This window comes from Hevea brasiliensis, chromosome 3 (assembly GCF_030052815.1).
Source record: "Hevea brasiliensis isolate MT/VB/25A 57/8 chromosome 3, ASM3005281v1, whole genome shotgun sequence".
In the NCBI taxonomy this organism is placed as follows: Eukaryota; Viridiplantae; Streptophyta; class Magnoliopsida; order Malpighiales; family Euphorbiaceae; genus Hevea; species Hevea brasiliensis.
Window position 1 is genome coordinate 114,837,150 of NC_079495.1, and position 14,734 is coordinate 114,851,883.

A 14,734-nucleotide genomic window follows, 5' to 3' on the forward strand; every position below is an offset into this window, starting at 1 on the left:
ATCCGTTTGAGCTATTGAAAAGCTAATTTGATAAACTTTTCAATGAAAAAACTTTCAAAAACAAATTTTGATTTCTCAAACGTAAAAATTTTATTTTAGTCCCCCTTAGTCAAGAAAAAGTTATAAGTAAAGACACTAAAAAATTAAGAGTTTAAAAAACTCATAACTTTTTTATCCAAACTCGGATTTTTAATCCGTTTGAGCCATTAGAAAGCTAATTCAATGTATTTTGCAACTAAAATAATTTTCAAAATTAATTTTTCATTTTTTAAAAATTTATTTAATTTTCCCTTGATAAAAAATTAGGTGAAAACTAAGTTTAGCAAGATATTCTTAGTACCACCTAGACTTGAGCCAACATAATTAATAAAATGAGATTTATAAGATATAAAATAAATAAAAGTTACATTGTAGGTTCCCATAAATGTTTGCTTCCTTATGATGCTCTTTCTTAACTTTGATTTGAAGCAATTTGGCAATTTTGAGTCTATGGCCTACAAACTCAACACAAACACTTCCAAAGTATATTAGTAGGACACTAATTGTTTATTATCATCAAAACATAGGTTAAGACACCTAGGTCCAACAAACAGGTCAAATGTTAATAAAACAGGAGAAACTCTGGCAGTTTCTCCATTTAAATACTATGATATAATTAATAATGGAATTAAAATTTACTAATAAGGAATAAAGCAAGATAAGATAAGGTGCTCCAGCACAGAATGTAGCATTCCTTACTTGGCTACACTGTAGACCGGGTAAGGGGGGGTGTTACACTACTGCTCTGGGTTCATTGAGATTTGGAATCTGTAGGGCTTCTATATTAAATCATGCCACGTATTCCCTTAAAGTCTCATCCCACCTTTGCTTCATTTTCTCCAAATAGTTGGTTTTGCCTAGAGCTGTTACACTTGCTATAAACCTGCCCACAAAAGCATTAGCTAAGTCGAGAAAAGATTTGATTATTTCCTGCTCTAGGTTGTGAAACTAGGTCTGAGCGGCCCTAGTTAAGGTAGCCGAGAACACTTTGTAAAACAAAGCATCAAAGTGGGTTTATAATTCCATGAACTCTTGTGGAAAATGAGGATGTGATTCTCAATTGTGCATTGTCGTTCCTTTTTTAGCTATGAACTCTACCTACACATGCTCTAACAGCTTTTGTAATTTCTCCTCGATGCTTCCTTCTTCCATCGTGTTATTTTTGGGAGCCTTTACCCTTTTATCCATTCCCTTTCCTTTCTAAGTTTTGAGCAAGCGTTCTTCTTTGACTCCACCTTCCTTAGCACTATAGTCATCTTCCGAATGCCAAGTTAGATCTGTAGAAGAAGGGGCACCTCCTTCAGAGTTGTAGTTCTAAACTATCTGATTCAAGACAGTCTGACTCTTTATTTATGCCGAGGGTTCTTCATGCTTTTCTGTCTGGCTTGTGCATCTTCCCTCACCAGCAAGTTCATTAATCTAGTCCGTTTCTCCGATTGGGATCTATATCTCAAATGTGGGTACATAAGGGGGAGTCAATCCTCTCTGCTACATTGCCTGGTTTAACCAAGCATTCATTTGGGACATTTGAAGAGGACACTGTGTTAAGGTTATTGACAGATGTGGCACCAAATAAGGAGGCCCAAAGATTAGAAATGGCTGATAGGGGTTGTGTTGATAGGGGGATATTTGTAAGGTCGGTATTTTGGTCGATTGTGATTGGGTTAGTAAAAGGATTTTCTTCGTTGGCCATGTGGGTCTCAATGGGTATATCGTGTGTGAATGTTAGGTTTTAGGGAACTTTAGCAAAACTTGCTTCGATGCCCACAGACAGTGCCACTCAATAACTAAAGATTTAGATCATGTCTAGGATGGTGTCATGTGGCTAAGGTGAATTTGGGTAATATTGGTGGTATCTTTAGGATTTATACGACTTCTTACAAGCAGTTATGGCTACTTTCTAAGGGTTATAAGGGGTTGATTCGCACGGGGTCATGGTATAAGCTCAAGAATCTTGTGCTTCTACCATGGAGGGACCTTTGTTTATAAAACTAACATGCTAATATTCATTTGACACATGTAAAGTCATTGCAAGTGGGCTGCTTTAATCATAGGAATCTGCTTGAGTCCAATCATACTGTCTTTTATAATAATGAACCTAGTATGAGTGGACCAACAAAGTCATGCCACAACTACTCGAGCAAGCGTAATAGACTCCTCATCCAACTAGTTTTCCAGAAGAGTGCACACGTCAGCCTTCTAAATGAAAGGCTCTCGGGTTTAAACGAGTCAGATATTATTAGGAACTAAGCCTACGTAACTTTTAATCTCTAATCCTCTCTTCTATAAGCAAATTATGGTGTAGTCAACACAATGATAGACGTCAATTCTGGCGTCGATATAGTTTCCTGACACATATATTTTGTTATTTTGATGACATTAGCTATAATGTGGGTTGGTGTTTATCGCGATGAGTCCATCTGACGAGGTCGTCGATCATCTAAAGTTTTCATTATGTGAACTATATGACTACTTTGATGCAAAGGTCAGCCCGGCATCTTCTTTGATTCAAGGTTGTGGATGACATTGAGACAAAGATAGGAGTGTTACTAGGTAGGTTTCTATTTTATTGGGTTTAAAAAGAATCCAGATTCTTTAGAGATGGAGCCTTATTTTCAAGAGTTTATATATTTGTACCCTAGAGATATCCGACTCCTTCCAGGGACATGTACACCTCCACATCATGTCCACCAATCTCCTTAATAGCATACGTGCGACTCCTTTATATACGTACACATGTCATTTATACAAAGGCCTGTTTATTTATCTAATATTAATATAATTCTTAATTTATTATATTATATTATTTATTTTATTATTAAAATATAAAATAAAAAATAATCTAAAAATGTAATTTAATAACTTAAAAAGAAATTAAAAAAAATAAATAAATGTTATAAAGAAGGTGAATTTAGAGTGATAAATTAAAAATAGGGAGAATGAATTCTAGTAATATTAAATAAATTATTTTATCTTTTATTGTTATAAAAATTTTATAAAAATTGATAAATAAAAGAATATATATATATATATATATATATATATATATATATATATATATATATATATATATATATATATACACACACACTCTTAAGAGTTATTCAAAAGTAGTTTTCAACATTCTTATAATGTTGTTATTTTTGAAAGGTTAAAAAAAATTGTGTTTATGCATTTTTTGTCAAAATAACAAAAAAAAAAAAGTGTTACAGTTTATGAACAGCTCATATTATAAAACGGCGGTTGATTGGTGTTTGATCAGCTATCAGCTATCTTTTAAAAGGAATTATCAAACAATTTAATTTAACTATTTGGATGTCTATCAGCTATCAAATACATCCAACAGCTGAACCAAACACTCTCTTAAATTCATATTTCAAAGTTGATTTATAGGAGTGAGGTTTTGTCCCTCTTATAATTATTTGTAATGCTTAAATTTTTTATATGTTAGTGAATTTATTTTTTAACAACCGAACAAAACACTCCCTTAAATTCATATTTCAAAGTTGATTTATAAGAGTGAAGTTTTGTCCCTCTTATAATTATTTTTAATGCTTAAATTTTTTATATGTTAATGAATTTATTTTTTCTAGAAAAAATTAATCTAACAAATTATTTTAAAAAAGAAAGTTAATCTAACAACTTATATAACTAAATCCGACTAAAAAATTAAATTAACGAAAATTATTTTTTTAAAAATTAACATTTTATCCAAATACACATTAATACTTAAAATTAGTTCATATTTAATTTCAAATATTTTATATATAACAATCTAATAAATAATTTAAATTAACATATAATGCAAAATTATCAAATTCAATTTTTATCTAAAAAATTTAAAATAAACCTTTAATCGCAGGATAAATTACTTGTCACTCTCCTTTAATTGCATCTCATTTAATGTTTAAATTTTATATATATGTATAATGATTAAACTCCATTAACTTATAAAAGTATAATTATTACTGATGAATATCAAAAAAATGTAACGAAAAGTTATATTACTTGTAAGTTATTTCTGTTCGTTTATTAATTATATAATTAACTAGTCACATTTTATAAAATTAAGTGTCAAATGATCATGCAATTATAGGATAATAAAATATTAAATGACTTTTAAAATAAAGATCTGAGCTCAAAAGGTGCTTTAAGCATTTAAAATAAATCCAAATTACCGGAATATAAACTCAGTCAACCCCAATAAGTTTGCCACTGTTTCGTTCATGAACAGAAGAAAAATCTCTTCTACTCCATCACTGGGCACTTCAGAGATTTAGATGACAATATCATGTAGTTTTTGTGAAATGACCACCTTTGGACGACTTCAGAGATAAAATCCACTTGGTACTAGCAGTAGTCATTATCCTAACAAATCCATTCATTTTGATTTTTTCTTTTAATGGCTCCCTATGTATTTAAAAAGAAAAATAAATTACGGATAAAGTCAACTTCCATAACTAATAAGCTTTGACTTAATCATATTAAAATTGTCTATGAAATTGTGAGATTATTAATTTAAACTTTAATTGAAATTTGAAAATTAAATAAATCAGTTTGTATATAATAATAATTAAGTTATAATATTAAATTAATTAAGATCGGTTATATGATTTTTTTGTAATTTTTATTGAAATATTTAATTTTTCATATTAGACATGACTTTTTATATATATTAATCGATATTCTTTATTTTATTTTTAGTATGTCAATATTACATGGATTATTTGACGGATAATCTTAGCCATTATTAAATAAATTAATTTATATAATTTTAATAATTCTTTTATTATATGATTTTTATAAATTTTTCAGATTTATCATTTAATTTACTACTTTAGTCGACACATATTTATAATGAAAATATTAGATTAAATAATTGAATAAAACATATAATATTGATTTTTATCTATTTAAGTGTCAAAATGTAAAATTACATTATATTTTTTAAAAGTTTTTTTTTACCAATTATAATTAATAATCATATAAAATATAGATATTTCAGTGTGAAAATGTGATAAATTAATAGAAAAATAAATAAGAATGTAAAAGAAAAAGCCTGAAATAATGTGAAAGGAAATAATATCGAAAGAATTATAAATTTTAGATATTATTAATATGAATCTAATATCTAACACAATTGAATAATAAAAAATATATATAAAATTATTTTTGATTAATTTAAAATTAAAATTTAATTATCATTGTATAATTTAATATACATATACAATTAAGAAATATAAAATAATTGATTCCACAGTAATACATTTACACATACCAATCATAAGGGTTTTTTTAATTTGTTTCAAAAATTTATAATGAGAAAGCCCTTGTTTAATTAGAGATGAAGCAATCAATCACGCAGACAAATCCACAGATGCAACGTAAAATCAGCAAAAGTGGACATAAACAAGAGGGGATTTCCATAGCCGCAAATTGCGCTAACTGCTTTCACGGTTACCAAATGGGGGAAAATACCGCCAATAAAATATTGCAATAGGAAGCTACCAGGGAGCACACTGTTCAACAAAAGTCGCTGGGATTCCTGTTTGCTGTTTTCACTTGAAAATATTTTTTTTAATTATAAAAATAATAAATAAATTTTTATATTATGTTTTATACAATTAATTTTTATTGAAACATGAACTCAAAATTTTACAATAACGGAGAATACCGCTGAATTAGAATTTATTGATTTGAAAATTATTTTTTTTAATAATATGTGAAACAATATTTTTAAATGCTTTTTAATTCTGCAATTTATTACATAGTTTAGTTTAGTTTAGTTTAGTTTAGTTTAACAACAATAACAATAATAATACTAATATGAGAGAGAAAAAATAAGAGATGCAAGTGATTAGATAAATATAATAAAATAACAAATTTTAATTTAATGGTACAAAATTAATTATTTAAAAAAATAAAAATGTTGTTTACATCAAAATAATTATTTTATTTATTAATTATTTTTAGATCTAAGAAATTAATTAAATTAATTTTTTATGAAATTAATTTTATTTAATTAATTTAATTATTTTGTGGCCTGGAATAATTAATAATTGAATTAATAGTAGTTACTGAATAATTATATGAGATAAGAAAGTTTATAGCAGTTTGTAGTAGTTCCAAGCAGTTCTAAGAACTAGACAAATAACTGCAAGTAAACGCAGAACGTTGCAGAGTATGTCCCAGAGTCTTCCAAATACATGCAGGTAGAACTATAAAAGTCAGATATACTACAACGTGAAAACTCCACTCGATCAATTAATCAACAACAACAAACTATAATAGTCTATTTATCTTTAATTTTATATTTTTTTTATTTTCTCAACCTTACAATTATTTTCTAAACCTTTTACTTAAATTTTCAATAATCAATATAATTTTCAGTTACTTTAATTGTTCAGATTAGAATGAGATTTTGACAAAACTGTGTTCAGTCTAGTCAGGTTCCAGCAACCATTAGAGGGAAGTCAGAATAGCACACAACTAATATACTCAGTATCTGGCACGCCCGCAATTTCTAAACTATTAGCAAGCTAAATTATTTTCTAACAAAATAAATACACCAAATACTCCAATGTTGAAAAATGATACAAGATATATATATATATATATATATATATATATATATATATATATGTTGATTGCTTATTGTTTTAAAAATAATATCCTAGTTAAGTTTATCCAGTGATTAAAAGCATATCATTCCCCGTAATAATTCAAGTTTAAATTTACACTTTTTCAATTCCCTATTAAAAAAACATTATATAAAAATTTAATAAGTTACTATTGGACATGTGGCTAAGTGTTGAACTTATGCCTAGTCTGATTTAATTCAATAGCTAAATAAATATCACTCATCTAACAGATGTCATATTCAAATTGTCACGACCCGAACCCATAGGTCAGATCGACACTAGGATCTGGACAGGCATAAAGGCCCCGAGGCCGGTAATAAGTCTTACTAATCCCACATCCATAATCAGGGCCCAAAATTGAGGCCCATCATTCAAATAAAATAAGATAAAATATTATATTATAATTTTATTCATGTCAACCCAACCCGATAACTATTAAAATCTAAAGCTAGGAGAGCCCAACTCAACCATGAATCAATCAATTATAAACTATATAAATATCATAAAAATTTTATTTATTAATATCAAAAACTTAAATTAATATAGTCTCCAACAAGGCTCATGCTACTACTAACACATGCGAAATTTTAGATTTCAAATTTTAAAAATAATAAAAAAAAATAAATAACTGATGTTAAACCTGCAAGGAAGAAAGCAGGTTGCTTTGAAAAAGAACTACTCCTGTAGCCTGAAAAAATGGTGAACAGAAGTGAGTGTTCGACTCAGATAGTAAATATTTGTTTTACATAAAATTTCTATAACTATCTAATTCTAATGCATCCTTAGAAATAAAATGCATCATTTTCATATAAGTTAAACAAATTATATTAAGTCAAATCAAAGATAATCTGGAGTACTCACGCACCCGTGTCAAATCCATACTCACACATACATATATGGGGAGCTAATTCCCCTACCCAGCTCTCTTAATCGTAGGCCTGCCAACGAGATCAACTCGAGTCAGACTTTTGCTTAATAATCCATATGCGAAGGCCAGCGAGATCAACTCAAAACTGTACCTACCCTGACTTATCCATAATAAGGATCGGGTCCCAGGGAGTTAAGCTCCAGTCACGTCTATCCATCCTACCCGTATCCATATACTCCACATACACACCAACTCACACACACAGCTCCAGATTATTATAACACAGCAATCAAAGTAATATCATCAAGTATAAATACAAAATAGGGTATGCCTAATATTTAACTACATAAATATAAGTATAAGTGATGTATGAGCATGCCAGAAATATAATAATATTGAAATTATAAATAAAATATATATCTACTCACAACACTTTTACAAGCTACTGCGGTGACTGGGTAGAGGAAGAAGACTGTCCCAGCTCACTTAAACAATATATCAAAATTTATTAATAAACAACTTGAAACAAAGCTATAGAGAATCAAAAGACAGCCTTAAGGTTTTGCCGAAAATCTGGCAAAGTTTCTTCTATACTTAAGACCTACCCCTCCTACAAAATATTCAAATAACACTTCTAATTTCTAAATTTCCCGCAATCACAACTCATCAATAACATATGGCCCCTCCTGGGCCCTCCAACTCAGGCAAATCTCACATAATCTAACAATTTAATTATAAGGCTTAAAACAGATATTTTGCAAAAGTCATTCTAGCTAGCTCTAAAAATTCTAAAATTTTGTTTCGCAGTCCTTAGCAATATTATAGAGCTAATGCAAAAAGAATTATAATTTTTTAGCTACCCTTGAATATTTTATGAAATTTTATTCTAAACTCAGGACTATAAAATTAAAGAAACTTGGAGTTCGGGTTTACCTATGCCAATTCTGACACTTGGAATGCGTCCTGGGCATCTGAAAATAATAGGGTAGCCTATAATTTGGACCCAGTTCCGAAGTAATTTTGGTAGCTTATCTGCTCGGCTCAAAATTACAGATCTGGGCGATAGTCAAATTGTCATGAAATAAAAGTGCCTACGCAAAGCCCACATTGCTAGGGGTTAGACTAAAATATTTATATTTATATATAAAATAATTATTTAAAAATTCGGAGTGTTACACAAGTCACCCACTATTAAAAAAAAATGTTAAACCTATCACGTTTTTCCCCTTTTCTTTAAATGAATTGTTCTTTTTTGAATTCAATTTATGGTGAATCAACATATAAGAAACTTATAATATTGTAGCTGCACATAGTTATTTTGGCCGATTGATCTTCTAATATGCTAGTTTCAACAACTCTCATTCTTTATATTTCTTCTTAGCTGCTTGGCATATAGTGGGTATTTATTTCACTGCTTTAGTTATTAGCACCATGGCTTGGTTTGAAATGACGATAAGCCACAGTGGGACTGAGACATGGCTAGTCTCCTACGGAAGATAGCAGTGGGAAATTTTTCACAATTGGTGAAAGCCTGTCAAAGCAATGCCATGTGGAGGTAGAAGGCCTGTGGGTCGTGAACTTCTTTTCCCAAAGCAGAAGCAATGACGATATCTGGAGAATAAGCATCAGTTAACTATGTGCCAACGGCCAAAATTTTTATGTTCATTAATTAAGTTAATATATAAGATACGTAACTTATCTGATCATGTTTGTGAAAATGTAAAAAAATGAAAGTATCTTAGTCTTTTCTCATGAGTCGATCCAGAATTGAATAGAAATTTAATTTCATATGCAAAATTGATTAAATCCTTATAAAATACCCCCTTTCACACCCCTTTTATTCTATGAAGATCACTCTAGACAATTATTTCTTCAAATCACTTACTACTATTATTAGGGAAATTCTTACTGAAACTCGGTCGATTATTTATTCAAGATATAATTATGTGAGATCTATATATTTAATAGGTAGATCCTATCATACATTTTGTGTTTTAAATTCACGGTGAACTAGATCTAGGCAAAAAAAAAATCCCTATTAATGGATGTTGCTTGTGTAACAAACGCAATAAATCAATTATTTACATTTTATATGAAATTATTATTATTATTATTATTATTATTATTATTATTATTATTATTATTATTATTATTAAGAAAATATATAGTTTAAGTTATTGACAAAAATTAAAAAAGAGGATAAAAAAATTAAAAAAAGTGAAATCTATTTGCATGTTTTTTCAAGTATATTCAAAATTTAATTTTCTCTAATTTCAAAACTTAATTCCAATATTATTCTACTCATTAGAATAATAAATAATTTTTTATTTCAATTTTATTTTTTTAATTATAAACATGAAAATAACAAATAAATGATAATTTTTAAAATTAAAATAAAAAATAACATTATATTTTTTTGTTTCAATAAATAATAAAATTTTTTTAGTTAACAAAAGGCAAAGGAAAATAAATAATTATTATTTTATTTGAATTAGTAATAAAATGTTATTTTTAATTACAAATTTGATAAAATTTGAGTGAGAGACTGGTAGGGTAGAGCAGAAAATTATTTCGGCCAAAGAAGTGAAAGATTATATCATTATTGGGAATGGCGCAATTACAATAGCGAGGTTTCAAGTTGTTTTCAACTACAAAGATATGTATTTTCGCTCAACTCCGATTTGTTAAAATAATCCCTCAACTTATAGTTTTGTTTTAAAAAAGTCCTTCTAATTTACAATAACAAATTTTCAAGATAAAAAAAAATTAAAATCACCTTTTTATCATCTTTTCTTTATTTTTCTCTTTCTTATCTATATAATTAAATTAATTAATAATTATTCAAAGTAAAATTATTTTATTTTAATTAAATTTATTGATAAATTTATTGATTATATATATTATTTATTATTAATTAAAATTTAATTTATAACAATTTAGAAAAATAAAAATATAGTAATGATATATTTTAAATTTTAAAATAATATTTTATTAATATTTTAGTGTTTATATAAAAATAATAAATAATAATTTATAAATTTATTTTGATTATGTATTAATTTAATGTTAATTAATAAAAGAAAATAACCAGTGAAAATACAAGGTGAATTAGAAACTTAAGGGTCTAAAACACGTAGATTCATTATTTAAGGTGACAAGGATGATCAAAAGGTATATTTCTTCCGGATCAAAGTCCGAGTGAAATTGGAAAGTCCACTAGTTGTAGGCTTTAATAATTACTCTGCATTGGGAAGTAATAATAATAATAATTGATAATAAAATATTAGCTCGTGACACTATCTTTAAAGTTAATTTTAAAAAAAAATTATTATCCTTTAAAATTCAATGCTCTTTTTAATATCATAAGAAATCAAAAATAGCAGGATTATAAACAAATTTTAAGAATCAAAATTAATAATTCTCAAATAAAAATAAAAAATAATAGAACAAATTGAAAAAAAAAATGAGATTTTTCTAATATTTTTGGTGGTGTGCAAGTGAAAGAAAAATACAGCAAAATAAGCTTTGAGGTGCAAAGTTAGTAACTTGAAATTTATAACTCTAGGTTTCATGCAACGTGTATAAATACTTAATACTATTATAAAACACATAGTTTTGGTCATAATCAATTGCTAGCATGACTAATTAGTTATTAGGAAACAAAACCCCTAAATTTCTACAAGTTATGGTTTTAGGGAAAACTTACCCAAATGGATGCAGAATCAAAATTTCACTTTCAATCCAGGTAGTGAAGCCACCAAGTGTTAGCTCTCTAGCTTATCCACGCAAGCACTTGATCAAAGCAAGCTTCAATCAACCAAGAATCTCTTCTTTGTCTTCCTTGAAATTAAGCCAATATAGGAGAATCAAGGGAGTGTATTTCTTTTAGATTGAAATGAAGTAGTGAAAAACACTTTCTCAAGACTTTATTCAAGATCAACAACACTTGTTTCTCTTGAATTTCAAGCAAGAAAGATGGAAGAAACTTGAACTTAGAGAGAGAGAGGTGGACAGCGAAAAGAGGAAGAAGATAGATAATTATCTCTTTTTTTCTCCTTTTTATTTAAGTTAATTTTTTTTAATTAAAATTAAGATGACAAGTGTCAACTTTTGATTTAAAGACCAAATGAGTTTTCTAACTCTAATTGGTCCATTTGTCATGCCTTTAATTTTAATTAAGAAAATTAAACTTAATTAATTAGTATTCTAAATACTAATTAACTATTAATTAATTAGCATTTTACCTTCCATTTTTTACCAAGTCAAATGATCAAATTGTCAAATTTTGACTTAATCAAACTAGTCAAAATTTGATTTCTTCCTTAAACAAAATTTTCCATATGCATGATTTTTTAAGTTTATATTTAAACACTTTAATATTAACTTGAATATTTCCATTGTTAAATTTAGTTTTAAGTCATGCTAGGGATTTTAACCAATTAGTTCTGAATTAATTTTTCAATTCATGAACCTTGATCATACGTACCTAGAGTCATTGTTTTATATCAAACTCAACTAGAGTCATTGTTTTATATCAAACTCTTTTGCTTAGAATCATATGTCTTCTTTTAATTCTAATTCTTGATTAATAAGACTTTCTTGTCAGAAACTCTTTTCTAATTAAGTTTATCTGTTCTGGCTATGAACTTGAATTCATAAAAAACAATTAAATGGATATAGGATTTTATCCTTATTTACTTAGAGTAACGGATCCCATCTTGACTAACACTTATATCTATATATAACTAGTCAGAGCCAACACATACTCATATATCCATACATAGTACAAGTATGAAAGCAGTGTCAAACTCAAACCACCGATATAAAAGATAACTGTGTTATCTCAGGTCAAAGGATTATATACACTATACTGATGTAGATGACTTTGTATTGACAAGAGTAAACTCCATGTACAAGTCATCTTGGAATATATTTCAAGAATTATCCATAAACTTATATAGTTATAACACTATAGTCCTTTAACTTTAAAATATAATATAAAACCCCCTAAACTTTTAAATTTTGCACTAGTAAAATTTCTCTGACTTTCAATTACTGATTTTTCAATTAGAAACTGATGTGAATGGCTCCCACATGGTACTTAGTCAATATTTCTCTCTCCTCTCTTATGCAAAGTGTAAAATTATTCTCTTTACGCATGAAAAATTATTCTGTCTATAGAGAGAAAAATGATTCAATTTACACATGGCTTGAGAGAGAAAAGAGAAATACTGACTAAGCTCCATGCTGAAACTGTCTAGGTCAGCGTCTAACTGAAAAACTAGTAATTAGAGGTTAGAGGGATTTTACTGTGTAAAATTTAAAAGTTGATGGGGTTTTATGTTACATTTTTAAGTTGAGGGATTGTAATGTTTCAACTAAATAAGTTCAGGGATAGTTGTCAAAATTTATCCGGTCATCTTGTATCACTAGTTCAGCCTACTTATCTTATAAGTTCCCACCATGTTTGTCTCAAGACATGAGACTCACCATTCCATCCTATCAATATCTCATACTAATCCATAGATACAAACAATAGTGACAATCAATCTGGATAAATCATGCTCAATGAAATATCCTTGATTGTGAACTAAATTTATAATATCTTGCACTAGAATATTCTATCACTCATATTCTTAACAACTTAAGAATAGAACATCTAACTAGATATTAAAGGACTTTTCAATTAAATTCAAACTATTCAAATTTAAAAGAAAAGAATAATTGCTATTAAATGGGAATAAATGTTTACATGATATAATACAATAATGTGCTCTAAGGTATATTACTAACAGTAGGTGTTCAATATTTATAAGTAAAGAACTAAAGTCATTTAAAAAAAAAAATTTATGTTATCATTAAACATTATTTAATTGAAAATAAACGATATTAAAACAAAGCCTTCATAATGAGCCTTTTGAAACGCTAAAGCGTTGGCCATAATTTGGCAATATAAGTTGGCCGTTGAAGAATACATGTTGGCATATGGCCAGATTTGAAATTATTTATTTCAATTCAATGGCCTCAAATAAATGGCTAACAATTACACTCTAAATAATAATAATAATAATAATAATAATAATAATAATAATAATAATAAATCATTTTTGAAATAACTGCAACAATCCCCACTTATTTCAAAAATATTTAAAATAAAACTTTTGATTTTGATATATAATTGAAGATGCGTCGAATCTAATGTCTTTTGGACTAAAAACCAATTTTAGGGAAAAAAAAATATGCAACTTACGGAAGTACTAGCCAAGCGTTTAGTTTGTATCAACCGACAATTCTATTTGTAAATTAGAGATCTCATTTATCACATTATACCCTTAAAAAATTTCTAATGTTCAATGCAGTTTTGTCATGAGAGTAAACTTAGAGTACCGTTTTATCGCAAAATGAATCTCAAATTCTAAAATGAAAATGAGTGGTATTACAAGGTTTTTTTTATAATTTTTCCTATTAATTAAGATAAATTAAATAACAAAATTAAATATGTAACTATTAAGATATATTAATTTTATCTTTTTATATGTTAAAATTTCTGAGTCTACATCGTTTAAGTCAAAATATTGTAAACCTAAGCCAGATTAGAAGCTCTCTTCCCTTTTAAGTCCTATCTCATTAGATCATTCCTTATTTCCTCTCTCTCAAGCCCACGGCCACCCCCAACTCCCTCTTATCTCTCTCTCAATTCCCTCAACTCATGCTCGCTGCTCACCCATAACTCCCTTACCATATCATAGCATAGCAAGGTGTCGCCTTCCCTTCAACCTCGCCACTGCACAGAAGCAATGCGTCACTGCTGCTCATTCTTCACACATCACTGAAGCATTGCATTGCCGCTCCTCGCAAGTGAGTGGATTTTCACTTTTCAGTTCACATATATTTAGGTTTCATTTTAAAGATATTTGGATTTTTGTTTTTCCATTATTTTGTTTGATTTATCAGTTGAAATTGGCCTTTTTGTTGATCTTTTTTTTAATTTTGTTTCCAAATTAATTCCTTAGTTCTATTTTTTTTTCAAAATATAAAATTTTAATCCGATTTGAATTAGACAAGTGCAATATTTCTCAAATCGAGATCCGTCCCAAATTAAATTATATACTAGTTGAACCCATCCTAATAGGATTTAATCAATTTGAATATTTGAAAATACCCAACCCATTGACATCCCTATCTC